Raw genomic sequence first — 13,830 nt, 5'->3', positions numbered from 1 at the left:
TTAACTATAAATATTAGGACACCATGAGGATGGCAAGATGAATCAATGCCATGTGGATGCTGCATGACAGGTCTGGATTTCATTTACTGTATTAGTGCATTGCAGGTATTGCAATCAAGGTTCTTATTCAATAGAAACTAACAGACCTCATAAAAAAGATTCTTAAAATAAAGTCTATGACTTCAAACAAACGTTCTTGGGAGATGGTGTCACCTGGCCACCCTACACATCAAAATTACTAACAACAAGAAAAACCAATATACATAAAAAAGATTGATGCATCCTATCCGTAACACATTGCACTCTTCTTTTTACGAGCAACATAATTCCCAGATCAGAGTGATGACATTATATCATACGTTAATAGCAGAAAAAACACATAGCAGGTAATCCTGTAATATGCTCCTATGCTGACCTCATGGGGTTCTGGAGACATTTCATGGGTCTATATGAAATATGGGTTTTATCTGCAAATGGCTAGCCTCAAACCAGTCTACAGACCTTTACTATTGTGTTTTGAAGATTATTTCAATCATGAAAATTATTACCTCATCATTCTTGTTTTAATAAATAAATGTGGAAAACAGCATGAACAATCTCACTTACAATTGTAAATAAACATTCCCATTTGAAATACAATACATTTTTTAAAACAAATGCCACAAAATAATCATGTAATATAAAAATACAAACTGGATTCTTTTTATGACATGACCCTACATTCCCATCTAAAGCACCTGGTTATAATTTACAAACCACATGACCTTTGGCCTTCATCATCCCTGTGGTGAAAATATGCTGCCATAATACATGGCTAACTATTATTATCCTACAAAAAAAAGAACGGATATACATTTAAATGTAACTGGACCTTAATGCTTTTATAAATCTTTAGGGCATCCATCAACCCCCTGTGCATGCATGGAATAAATAAATGTGCCCCATGGTCAACAATGTCAAAGGTTATCAATATATTGCATAATTGGATCAAAAAGCAATCTCCTCATACAGCATGCACAAGGCAACTTCCACAGTGGGAGGGTAGTTTCAACATATGATTGTATTTTTTCCAAAGCTAGAAATTGCAATTATTGACTGCTACCTGAAAGTGGAAGGTTCTTCATAAAATTTAAAACTTTATATACTGAAAAGTAAATGAAACACTCCCACATTTACAACAAACATGTTTTTGGGATGTGTTGCTGACAGTGACTTATAACTTCAAGAGAGACTGAAACACACCCTATTCTAAGCTTAAGTAGGAGTTTTCCGGTGTGTGTATTTGCCTATGCACATGTAGTTGCAAAAAAGCATGGAAGCTCTTCCTGCATCCATTACAACAGAATGTTATTTTCGCTTTTATGTGTTCACTAATTGACCACTGGGCATGATGAATCACGAAAGCTGTTCTATTGACTATAGTTGAGGATTTTGAGGTGTCGTACAGTTTATGAATCACTGAAACATCCTACAGATTTTATGTTGATTTTCCTGTGTTTGATTGCTGGTGGCATTTTAGGTATGTTGCGATAGCAAAGCCTAGTCCACCTTCACTGTATTTATATAGTTTTTCTTCTGTATGCCCTCACAGATGGATGGGTAGCACTAATGCTTGAATACAGCTCTTTCCACATCCACTGCATGTGTTTTTTTCGTTTATGTGTTAGCTGCTGACTCTTTAGACACATGGATTTACTAAAGCTCTTTGAACATTCACACCATTTTCGTGTATTTTCTACTTTATGCCATTGGAGACAGATTGTTAGGCCTGATGCTTGAGTAAAGCTTTTTCCACATTCTCTACATGTGTATGTTTTTGTCATGTGTGTTAGATAGTGGGTCTTTCGGTATGAATATGGTTTTTCCACTGTATGTGTTTGTTGGTGGCTCTTTAAATGTGAAGATTTACTAAAGCTCTTTCCACATTCACCGCAAGTGTATGGCCTTTTTCCCACGTCTTTGCAGATGGAAGGTTAGGATTGATGCTCCAGTGAAGACATTTCCAAATTCATTCCATGCATATGATTTCTCGTGTATGCATGCGCTAATGGATCTTTACAGTTGGTAAACGAGTAAAGCTCATTTCACATTCACTGCATATTTATGGTTTTTCACAGGTGTGCATTCGCTGGTGGTTCTTTATAGTTGATGAGCTAGTAAAGCTCTTCCCACATTCAATGCAAGTGTAAGGTTTTTCCCCTGTGTGCATTCGCTGGTGGATTTTCAGAGCGGATGCTTCCGTAAAGCTCTTTCCACATTCACTGCATCTGTGAGGTTTTTCCCCGGTGTGCGTTAGATGGTGGCCTTTTAGATTTCTGGATGTACTAAAGCTCTTTCCACATTCACTGCAAGTGTATGGTTTTACTCCTGTATGACATCGCAGGTGGATGGTTAGGTATGATGCTTCAATAAAGCTCTTTCCACATTCACTGCATGTGTAAGGTTTTTCCCCTGTATGCCGTCGCACATGGATTGCTAGGTGTGATGCTTCAGTAAACCTCTTACCACATTCAATGCATGTATATGGTTTTTCACCCGTGTGTGTCAAATGGTGGATTCTTAGATGTGCGGGTTTACTAAACCTTTTTCCACATTCACTACAACTGTATGGTTTTTCTCCTGTATGCTTTCGCAGATGGACGGTTAGGTGTGATGACTGAACAAAGCCCTTTCCACATTCACTGCATGTGTACGGTTTTTCCCCAGTGTGTGTTCTCTGATGGAGCTTTAGAAAAGTAGATCTACTAAAGCTCTTTCCACATTCACTGCAACTGAAAGGTTTTTCCCCTGTGTGCATACGTTGGTGGCTCTTTAGATTTGATGAACGAGTAAAGCTTTTTCCACATTCACTGCAAGTGCATAGTTTTTCTCCTGTATGCCGTCGCAGATGGATGGTTAGGTATGAGGCATGGGTAAAGCTCTTTCCACATTCACTGCATGTGTATGGTTTTTCCCCTGTGTGTTTTAGCTCGTGGCTCTTTAGATGCGTAGATCTAATAAAGCTCTTTCCACATTCACTGCAAGTGTAAGGTTTTTCCCCTGTGTGCGTTCGCTGGTGGAGCTTTACAGCTGATGAACGAGAAAAACTCTTTCCACATTCACTGCATGTATATGGTTTTTCCACTGTATGTGTCTGTTGGTGGCTCTTTAAATGTGAAGATTTACTAAAGCTCTTTCCACATTCTTGGCAAGTGTATGGTTTTTCTCCTGTATGCCATCGCAGATGGAGCGTTAATTCTGATGCTCGAGTGAAGCCCTTACTGCATTCACTGCATGTGTATGGTTTTCCCCTTGTGTGTGTTCGCTGATGGATCTTAAGTTTTGATAAATCAGTAAAGTGTTTGCTACATTCACTGCAAGGATATGTTTTTTTCCTGGTGTGTGTCCGCTGATGGATCTTTAGTTTTTCTGAGAAAGTAAAGAGGTTGCTATTTTCACTGCAGGAGTATGATTTTCCTATTGTGCAGGTTCGCTGAGGGTTCTTTCGGTTTGTTCTTTCCATTTTCTCTGTATGAGTCTGTGTTTTCTGCTGTTTGTGTTTGATATTTGCCCCACAGAGCAGATGACTCATAAACAATCATCTTACATTCATTACAGCTAAATAAGCTTTCTGTTGAGTTGTTACTGGTGGCAGTGAAGGGATGAGTTGTTAAAATCTTCTTGTAAACAGTGCCTTTATATTATTTTTTTGTTTGTTAATTAATTCTTCGTTGTTATGGCTGATGAACACTTTTGCCACATTCACTCTGTCCTCATGGGTTTTCACTTGTGCATGTCAAGTGATGCTACTTTGGTACTGAGGATAAGCCAAAGCTGATGTTACGTTGTGAGTTTTTTTTCTTAGAGTCTAGATGTCAGTTATATTTTGGCATAAATAATGTTAATGTGTTTGCTGACTAACAATTGTTAAATCCCTAACTATATTATAATATTCACTACATATTCACTACATATGGGTAGTATTTCCAGTGCATCTGTTGTTAATAATAATGTTGAATAGACCTGGGGGATCTGAGTTTGAGTCTCGGTAAGGACGCCAAACATCCTGTGATTCTAGGCAAATCGCTTAATCTCCCCGTGCCTAACAAAAAAAATGAATGTGTGTCCTCATGTAACGTAACTGGTGCTATGTAAAGCGCTCTGATACCCGATTCGGTTCAAGTTCGCGCTATATAAAACTCAGCAAAAAACCCATATGTAAGGTCTTTCTATCAGGGGCTGTGTCTTCAACCTATGTTAAGAGCTTTCAAGTAGAAGTGCAAGGACACCACATTTATATTATCATGTTGGAGAGGGGAGCATTGTTTTACCTACCTGATAATTATCTATGATAACGGGTGGTATCTAACATGTTTTCATACTGGATGTCTTGTGCCAGTGTAATTTTTGTGATTTCAATTTATTTGGATGTTTTGGGTCCGCAGCATGGATGGCCTCAGCCTCTTAAAGACGCCAGATTTCACTTTATGTTCTTTCAGGATTTGTCTGTTCATGTACGAGAGTCTCAGTCTTTTGACGAGTTGTTCTATTTCAAATTACTTCTTGCCATTATTTCTGGTTCTTCTTGAGTATAATATAGCTTTCAAGTATTGTCATATTTTCTTCATTACTCTTCATCTTATGTGTTCAGGAATCTCCTCTCTGTGGATATAAAATACTTGTAATATCAAAATCTATAAACAGTAAAGTGTAAGCTATGTCTTTGATGAAATGTACAAAAATGAACACTTGAATGCATTTCAGCCACTGGTAATTATTCTAGGTAGCAATTCAGTACATGTTTTAGCTCACTGTGCCACTATTGACAATAAATATTCTCATGACACTCAGCGTTGATCCTGCTCTAAAAAGAACAGCCCAGCATGTACCCGAGTCCTCGTTAATCGGAATAGTAACAACACATAATGGTATTGACCTTGTTGGCTTTGGTTAGTGAGCTGTGGCTTAAGTCCTATGGCAGAGAAAGACAGTTAATTAATACATTTCACTTCATCATGTTCATAGCTTAAGAGAGAATAATGTTACAATTTCCGTGTGTTAATGTTACATGCTGGATGTATAACGATTGGCCAGGTGTTTCATGTGTTTACTAGCTTCAACACATACAGTTTACAGAGAGGGCAGTTGTTGGTGTTTGCAACCTTAACCTAGACAACTAAGTTGGCGTGTGCAAATGTCTGTCAAAACAGTCCGCAGTCTTGAACAAACTGCTGTCAACCATATAGGGTGCAATAAAGATTTCAATGTTATACATACGATGTTGAGATCAGACAGACAGCAACCAAATCTGCTAACCAGATCCAATTAAGATGCATAGGGCTAACTGAAGCTAACTTGCACAGGGCTTCTGCACAAGTTAAAACAAGTTCTGGAAGAGCCAGATTTTCAATGACTCACAGGATACTTGACTCACAAATAACTGCATGAGATATGCCTGCGGCAGGTATGGAAATGGCAGAGCAGATTGTTATCCACATATTGTAGCCCCGCTGAATACTAGCACTCTAACTGTGAGATAACAATACGCATATTGAGACATGATTAAAGAGACAAGAAAAATGTATGTATAGACCCTGCTATGAGGCAGGGGAAGAACTGCCGTGCACGGATAAGACTGTTCAGGCTCAGCAAGTGGGTTAAAAGCTGTTGCTGACTAGAGTGCCGCCGAAAAACTTTATATGCAGCTCACAGGTAATTACCCTAACTTAATGAGCGATTGGGAAGATAATACAAAAAGCTGTGCAACGTGATGTATGTCTAAGAAATGTTGCCTTCCTGAAACACAACAGAGCTTGAGTATTTACTTGTCAGCCTTTTCTATAGAGTACCCTTGTAGACATGTAGTATAACAGATTAATAACTATTACACTTTGTAATTTTGTACTAGACTATAACTGATGACTTGTCAGTTTGGTAGATCCTCCACTTCATCATGTCTGCTGCTTGTGTTTAAAGATCATTAAAACATCATACAAACAACTCTGTCAATGCACCAGAAATTGGGAGCTAAGAGATCATCAAACAGAGCTCACAATACTTAAAGAAACTTCTAGTACTGTGAATGAACCGAGCACCTTCTCACCGATGCGTTCAGTATAACTATCACCTATAAAAATATATTGCTAACGACAAACTCCTCCCAACTCTACCTAGAACTCTTTTTAATGCTACTCAGAAGAACAGCAGCATGTGAACGAAGGTATGAATCTGAAAATATTCAATAATTAACCACAATAACACCATAGACAGGGAACCGCATACAAGACCAAAGGGCAGCATACTACATTTGAATGTTAACCTGCAGACCCGGCAGCACTGACACAACCATCTCCAACCACCAACTAAACAAATTTAAAAACGCATGGCCTGATTCGAGGTTCAAGATTCAGCCGTCCAAGACATGCTCTGAGATAAATCACAGAAGGGCAGATAGATGGCAACAGGAAGTGATTTAGGGACACAATAACTTTGGGCCAGGAACATAAAAAGCATTGGCATAGCCGATAGATCTTGCCTATGGCTTTGCCAATATGTTTAGCCATGCTGTACTCTAGTGTGGCTGCTATTCAGTACGACTAAAAGGTACTGCTGTAAAGGGGCGTGAAATGTTCTAAAGTTGAGTGTGGTGTTATGGAGTGGCATGGAGTTGAGTGGTGTGGCGTGGAGTGGAGTGGAGTGACATGGGTTAGAGTGGCATAGAGTGGTATGGAGTGCATTAGAGTGCCCCAGGGTGGCATTGTGTGGGGTGATATATGTTACGTTATTGATATTTGTAAAGCACTCGAATTACCTCCAGTGGGTCTCTCAGCGCTCAATAGAGTGGAGTGGAGATGTGTAGAGTGGAGTGTTGCTGCATAGAGTGGAGTGCTGTTGCATAGAGTGGAGTGCTGCTGCATAGAGTGGAGTGGAGATGTGTAGAGTGGAGTGTTGCTGCATAGAGTGGAGTGCTGTTGCATAGAGTGGAGTGCTGCTGCATAGAGTGGAGTGGAGATGTGTAGAGTGGAGTGCTGCTGCATAGAGTGAAGTGGAGATGTGTAGAGTGGAGTGTTGCTGCATAGAGTGGAGTGCTGTTGCATAGAGTGGAGTGCTGCTGCATAGAGTGGAGTGGAGATGTGTAGAGTGGAGTGTTGCTGCATAGAGTGGAGTGCTGTTGCATAGAGTGGAGTGCTGCTGCATAGAGTGGAGTGGAGATGTGTAGAGTGGAGTGCTGCTGCATAGAGTGGAGTGGAGATGTGTAGAGTGGAGTGTTGCTGCATAGAGTGGAGTGCTGTTGCATAGAGTGGAGTGCTGCTGCATAGAGTGGAGTGGAGATGTGTAGAGTGGAGTGTTGCTGCATAGAGTGGAGTGCTGTTGCATAGAGTGGAGTGCTGCTGCATAGAGTGGAGTGGAGATGTGTAGAGTGGAGTGCTGCTGCATAGAGTGGAGTGGAGATGTGTAGAGTGGAGTGTTGCTGCATAGAGTGGAGTGCTGTTGCATAGAGTGGAGTGCTGCTGCATAGAGTGGAGTGGAGATGTGTAGAGTGGAGTGCTGCTGCATAGAGTGGAGTGGAGATGTGTAGAGTGGAGTGTTGCAGCATAGAGTGAAGTGCTGCAGCATAGAGTGGAGTGCTGCTGCATAGAGTGGAGTGGAGATGTGTAGAGTGGAGTGCTGCTGCATAGAGTGGAGTGGAGATGTGTAGAGTGGAGTGGAGATGTGTAGAGTGGAGTGCTGCTGCGTAGAGTGGAGTGCTGCTGCATAGAGTGGAGTGGAGATGTGTAGAGTGGAGTGTTGCTGCATTGAGTGGAGTGCTGTTGCATAGAGTGGAGTGCTGCTGCATAGAGTGGAGTGGAGATGTGTAGAGTGGAGTGCTGCTGCATAGAGTGGAGTGCTGCAGCATAGAGTGGAGTGCTGCAGCATAGAGTGGAGTGCTGCTGCATAGAGTGGAGTGGAGATGTGTAGAGTGGAGTGCTGCTGCATAGAGTGGAGTGCTGCAGCATAGAGTGGAGTGCTGCTGCATAGAGTGGAGTGGTGTTGCGTAGAGTGGAGTATAATTGTGTGGTGTTGCGTGGAGTGGTGTTGTATTGCTTGGAGTTGCATTGAGTGGACTGCCATAGTGTAGAGTAAAGTAGAGAAGTACAGCTGCGTGGAGTGCAGTTGCATGGAGTGGATTGGCATTGTTTAGAGTTCCATTGTGTGGCGCTGCATTGCGTACAGTGGGGAGCAATGGAGTGGAGTGGTGCTGTACTGCGTAGAGTGAAGTGGCGTTGCATGGAGCAGGGTGGAGCTGAGTGGCATTGTGTGGAGATGGGTGCCGCTGCCTGGAGCAGAGTGCCGCTGCGTGGAGCAGAGTGGCGTTGTGTGGAGCAGAGTGCCGCTGCGTGGAGCAGAGTGGCGTTGTGTGGAGCAGAGTGGCGTTGTGTGGAGCAGAGTGGCACTGCGTGGAGCAGGGTGGTGCTGCAAGGAGCAGAGTGGCACTGCGTGGAGCAGAGTGGCGTTGCGTGGAGCAGAGTGGCTTTGCGTGGAGCAGAGTGGCATTGTGTGGAGCAGAGTGGCGCTGCCTGGAGCAGAGTGGCGCTGCGTGGAGCAGAGTGGCGTTGCGTGGAGCAGAGTGGCGTTGCGTGGAGCAGAGTGGCGTTGCGTGGAGCAGCATGGAGTTGAGTGGAGCAGCATGGAGTTGAGTGGAGCAGCATGGCATTGCATGGATTGGCACAGTGTAGAGTGGTGTGGAGTAGAGTCAAGCAGCGTCGCATAGAGTGGAATTGTGTGGTGTGGCGCTGTGTAAAGGGCAATGGTGTTGTGTAGAGAGGATTGAAATTGTGTTGAGTGGAGTTGCAGCGCGGTGAGTGTGGCTGTGCAGAGTTGCATTGCGTTGCGTGGAATGCAGTTGTGTGGAGTAGTATTGAGTGGCATGGCGTTCACTGGAGCGGAGTGGTGTTGCATAGAGTGGTATTGCATGGAGGTGCATAGCGTTGCGTAGAGTGGCGTTGCGCAGAGTGGCGTGCTGTGAAGCGCAGTTGCGTGGAGTGCAGTTGTGTGGAGTACATTGGTGTTGCGAGCAGTGGATTAACGTTGTGTAGAGTGGATTAGCATCGTATAGAGTGGACTGGAGTTGTGTAGAGTGGATTAGCATTGCGTATTGTGGATTAGCATTGCGTAGAGTGGAGTGGCGTTGCCTAGAGTGGGGTGCGGCTGCCTGAAGTGGACATGGAACCCTTCTAGGTCAGAGAACTGTTGGCAGAAGTGTGGGCAATCATGCAAACTTACGTATCCACCATGGCCTGGCTTGCTTCAATTCCCCGCCTATTTATTTATTTATTGCACTTGTAAAGCATGCAGCTACCCAACAGGGTTTCCCGGCGCTGAGAGCATGTGGAGGCAGAAACCAAATTAGGTAACAGGCAAAAGGGAGCACAGAGATCAAGCCGAGTCACTACACAGAAAAGTCTTTAAGCCTTTACAAAAAGATAACAGGGAATGACAGTTCCTAAGGGCAATTGGCAGAGAATTCCAAAGCTGGGGCCAAGACAGGCAAATGGACGAACTCTCATACGGGCAAGTCGAAATATTGGTACTAAAAAAATGAGAGGCTGGAAGATCCCAACTGTAGAGCCGGAACATAAGTTGTAACCAGACGGGGCAAGGTCACATTTGGCACGAAGCATTTAACTTAGGGCCTTGAACTGAATACGCTTGTTAACACCAAGCCAGTGGAGTTGGTGGAGCAGAGGAGACGCAGAAGCATATCTGGGCAGATGGAAAAGAAGACGAGCAGCAGCATTTTGAATGACCTGTAAGCTATGTATTGAGCCTCTGTCAGCGCCCAGGCACAGCACATTGCCGTAGTCCAGCCTGGATATCACCAAAGCCTGCAGAACCGTTCTCTGAGCTGGGGGTGGAATTAACCAGAGGATGTTTTTGATCCACCTAAGAGTAGCAAAGCAAGATGCCGCTACCATGGAGACCTGAGGCTTAAGGCAGAGCCTTTTAATCAATGATTATAAAACCCAGGTTTTCGACTTTAGGGACAGAGGCAGGTACGGGGCCCAGATTATCAGGCCAATTTGCAATTCCCTAAAGCCCAGAATGAGCACCTCGGTTTTGGTGCCATTAAGCTTAAGAGCATTACTAGACAGCCACGAAGAAACATTCCTCAAACCAAGCTGCAACAAAGAAGGATCTTGGTGCTGGCCAGCAGAAAGGGAGAAAACAATCTGGGTATCGTGGGAATAGGAAAATATAGTCAAACCCGACTTCTCAGCCGTGTCGGCCAAAGGGTGGACATATGTATTGAAAAGTAACGGGCTCAAAATGGAGCCTTGAGCGACTCCGGAGGTTAAGGCTGGTTTAACCTCACTTTGTTCAAAAAGACCTGAAAGGTACGGTCTTTTAAAAAGGAGTTCAGCCACCTCAGAGCCAGATCCACAATGCCAGAGGCTTTGAGACGGTCTAACAGAATGGAATGAGACACCCTATCGAAAGCCGCGCTCAAATCCAGCAGGATGAGGGCAGAGGTACCTCCGCAGTAAAGTTGTAGCCTGAGGTGTTCAGTAACCCCAAGAAGAGCAGATGCGGTACTAGGCCAGATCTAAAGCCAGACTGAGAAAAATGCAACAAATTGTGAGTAGTAACATAGGAAGAGATTACAGTATTAATGTGTCAGTCCAAAATTTTAGAAAACACAGCCAAAAGAGAGATAGGACGAAAATTAGACCAACAGAGGGGGTCAAGGCCTTCCTTTTTTAAAAGAGGGCGAACAAGTGCATGTTTCAACTTCTGAGGAACCAAACGTGTGCTAAGAGAAGTATTGAGAAGATATAATCGAGTCATGCAGGAGGATGAGTTTGGATGGAGGGAGAGGATCAAGAGGTGAACCAGACTTGATAGATCTCAGTAACAGCTTCAAGGAAGGAAAATCAATAGAAGGCCAAAAACTAGTTGGTGCAGAAGCCTTGGAGGAAAATTCAGGGGACCCTGTCAAGGGGTTAGTTGGAAACATTAGATTCCCTTGTTGGGGGGCATCTACAGCAAGTTGGTTATGAATAGACATAACTTTATTGTAGAAGAAGGACGCCAGCTCATCGCATTGAAGTTGGGAGAGCGAGGGAGAAGCCAGGAATGGACTGCGGCTGAGAGTTTAGTAATAACCTTAAACAAAGTTTACTGACAGTGTTGGGACCTAGAGATCTTTTCAATGTAAAAAGCCGATCTGCAAAGAACATGATATCTCTTTAAAGCTCCTAAGTACTCCAGCTTAGCAGCAGGCAGATAGTGTTTCCTCCAGTGCCTTTCTAAGGCTTTACAGCGTTTTTTCTCTTGTTTAAGAGAATCAGTAAACCATGGACCCGGGAGATGGGTTCTACACTGCTGCTTTGTTGATAGAATCAGTGGCCGCTGAGAGCCATTGGTGAATGGTAGGCTAGGCTAGGTCAGGGGAGGAGTCAAGAAATGGAATACTGTCCCGAAGCGCTTGTTGAGTGCCATTATATTAAGTTTGGACCAGTTCCGATTTGATTTTTGAAGTCGGCCAAGTAGAAGAAATAAAGGGAGACTTGATGGAAAAAGGGACTGCAAAATGATCAGTCCAGCAAAGCTGGATAGGTGAAGCAACAAATAAGGTAGCAAGATTAGAAAAAAATAGGGTTTAGTAAATGACCAGCAAGTGAGTTTAGCAATGGAAGATTAAGAATGTTCATGTCCTCTGTGAATGTGTATGCAAATTTGACTCCTCAGATTTGTCTTCAGGGTTCTCCAGGTGGGGCTTGAGATCTCCCAGCACCGAGAAATTAGCAGTTCGGAGGATATGGGGCACCAGAGGATCACAAAATGCTGAAGACCAATTATGAGAAGGCCCAGGAGGGAGATAAATAAGAGCGCCTGAGAAAGTAAACTTGTGATTAAAAGGGATAGAAAAGGCAGGGGCTTTGCAGTTAGGAATCTGGAGGTCTACAATTTTACAGTTATATATATATATATATTTTTTTTAAATAATAGCGATACCACCCCTAACTTTGAGGGGCTTATTGATTCCCAGCAACCAAAGATTATTAGGAAGGGCCAGAAGGACATCAGGAAGGGCGCCATCATGAAGCCAAGTCTCAGATAAAAAGACTACATCAGGATCCATATCTATGAGACGATTAAACAGATGGAACTGATGTTTGGATAAGGAGAGGCAATTTAAGCTGTAACAGCAACATTCGTTATATGGCAAAGAAGCAGTTAAAATATTAGGAAAAGAACAGGTTGCCCCAATCCAAGCCTGGGGGTCATAAACAGCCGCCGGCTGAGTGTTAGGAGTGAGCTCAAAATGGCAACATGAACACTGAAGGAGGGAAAGGTTTGGAATGAGCACCTGACAGGTCGCGTTCGAAGAAGGTCGAAGATTATGCAGCATCAAGGAAGAATAACATCTAGGAGCTGACTGAGAAGAGCCAGGATTTGTGGCCCCTGATCCTGGCCGGGGGCAGACTGGCTTGTCTTACGCTTGCTTTTGGCGCGCCAGCTGCGCGTGTTCGCGGACACATCGGGTTAAGTAGGGAAAGAGCAGCAAAGCTAATCCACCCCCTTCGTCACCCGGAAGTGGAAAAATGTCCGGGAATGGCCCAGAAAATGACTAGTACGCCCTCCACACAAACGGCACTCAGCCACGGTAGAGCGGGGAAGAAAACAGGTAAGAACAGCATAAGATTTAAATTAGAACAAAGTTAAAAACATGCACAAGTTACAACTTGCACACGCGAAAAATCACCAATATTGTCATAAGCGGCAGCAGCCTCACCACATTCCACCTATATTCTTCTTGGCCTCCTTAGGGACAAACTTTGCCCTTAAAAGCCTATCGAGGGACGGCTGAACAAATCATCACAGCTTTGTAGGGTTCAAACCCGATCCCAGATCCTGGTTGAACAAACTATGAGACCTACTTGGAATAGAGAAAATGTTAGCACCCTAAACTACAAGTGGATCAATTCGATAGACTGTGGGCTCTTTTTAGATCATTCCTGGTCAAAGATTTTAGGGAGCTTATGTGCTCGAGATAATTGAAAATTCTGCAGATAACTCAGGAGGAACACTCCGGGACCCTTATAAGCACTGATTGACTCATCTCACTTCTAAGACTATGGGAGTTTGTTTCACACAAAGGACTGGATTGGCTTGTGAAAAGCATAGGACTTGGACTGAGTTACCAAATCTAGCGCATTTCAAAAAAGGGGCTGAGAGAGTCTTCTAGTTTACTATGTTGGGGTTTGGTTTACTTTTTCCCCAGTTGTATTGCAGACCTTTAAGAGCTCTCCCCACCGGCTGCTGGGTGTAGGTCATTGTGTGTTGTTGATTTTAACCCCAAAAAATGAATACTTAAATCATTAAATCATAAAAAGTGTTCATTTAGAATCGCTTTCAGTGATGCCTTTGTAGAATGGATCAGGTGATAGCCATAGTGAATCACAGCATCTAGGGTTTTAGCAAACGTGCCTGCCAGTCCAAATTCTAGTCGCATATAGGGACTGAGTGCCCCAAGGAACTGTAGTGTGTTTATCTAGGTACCTGTATCGATACTCCTATTTCTGAACCTTGTCCGGTTATAAATCATTAATATCCATACAACGGCACAGAAACCCGTTTCATAAATTAGTCATAGCGCATGCTGTCACATTAAGCAAGCACTATTCCTCCAGCCCCCTAGAAAGCACACCGAGTTCTCTAAACAAACCAAGCCTCCAGCAAACCTGGGAAATCCCCGCTGCTATTGTTTTGATTTCGTCCGAGAACTCCTGTAAAAAACTGTAAGAACGACCAGTTCTTAATGACATCTTTATTGACGTCCTATGTCCATCCTTACGTCAAACCCGG

At 43.4% G+C, this 13,830-nt stretch overlaps 1 pseudogene across 1 annotated transcript in view; it reads right to left on the bottom strand.

The window, feature by feature from the left end:
- Positions 1-673: 673 nt before the first annotated feature.
- The window catches only part of LOC144772269 (uncharacterized), a 236,995-nt pseudogene continuing 223,838 nt past the window's right edge, over positions 674-13,830 (bottom strand). Inside the window, exon 6 of the transcript XR_013599701.1 lies at positions 674-3,237. The product of XR_013599701.1 is annotated as an uncharacterized LOC144772269 (transcript). The remainder of the gene's footprint in view (positions 3,238-13,830) is intronic.

The sequence above is a fragment of the Lissotriton helveticus genome, chromosome 8 (assembly GCF_964261635.1).
Source record: "Lissotriton helveticus chromosome 8, aLisHel1.1, whole genome shotgun sequence".
NCBI classification, from domain to species: Eukaryota; Metazoa; Chordata; class Amphibia; order Caudata; family Salamandridae; genus Lissotriton; species Lissotriton helveticus.
Note: the sequence above shows the minus strand (reverse complement) of the source record. Positions and strands in the feature narration are given on the sequence as shown.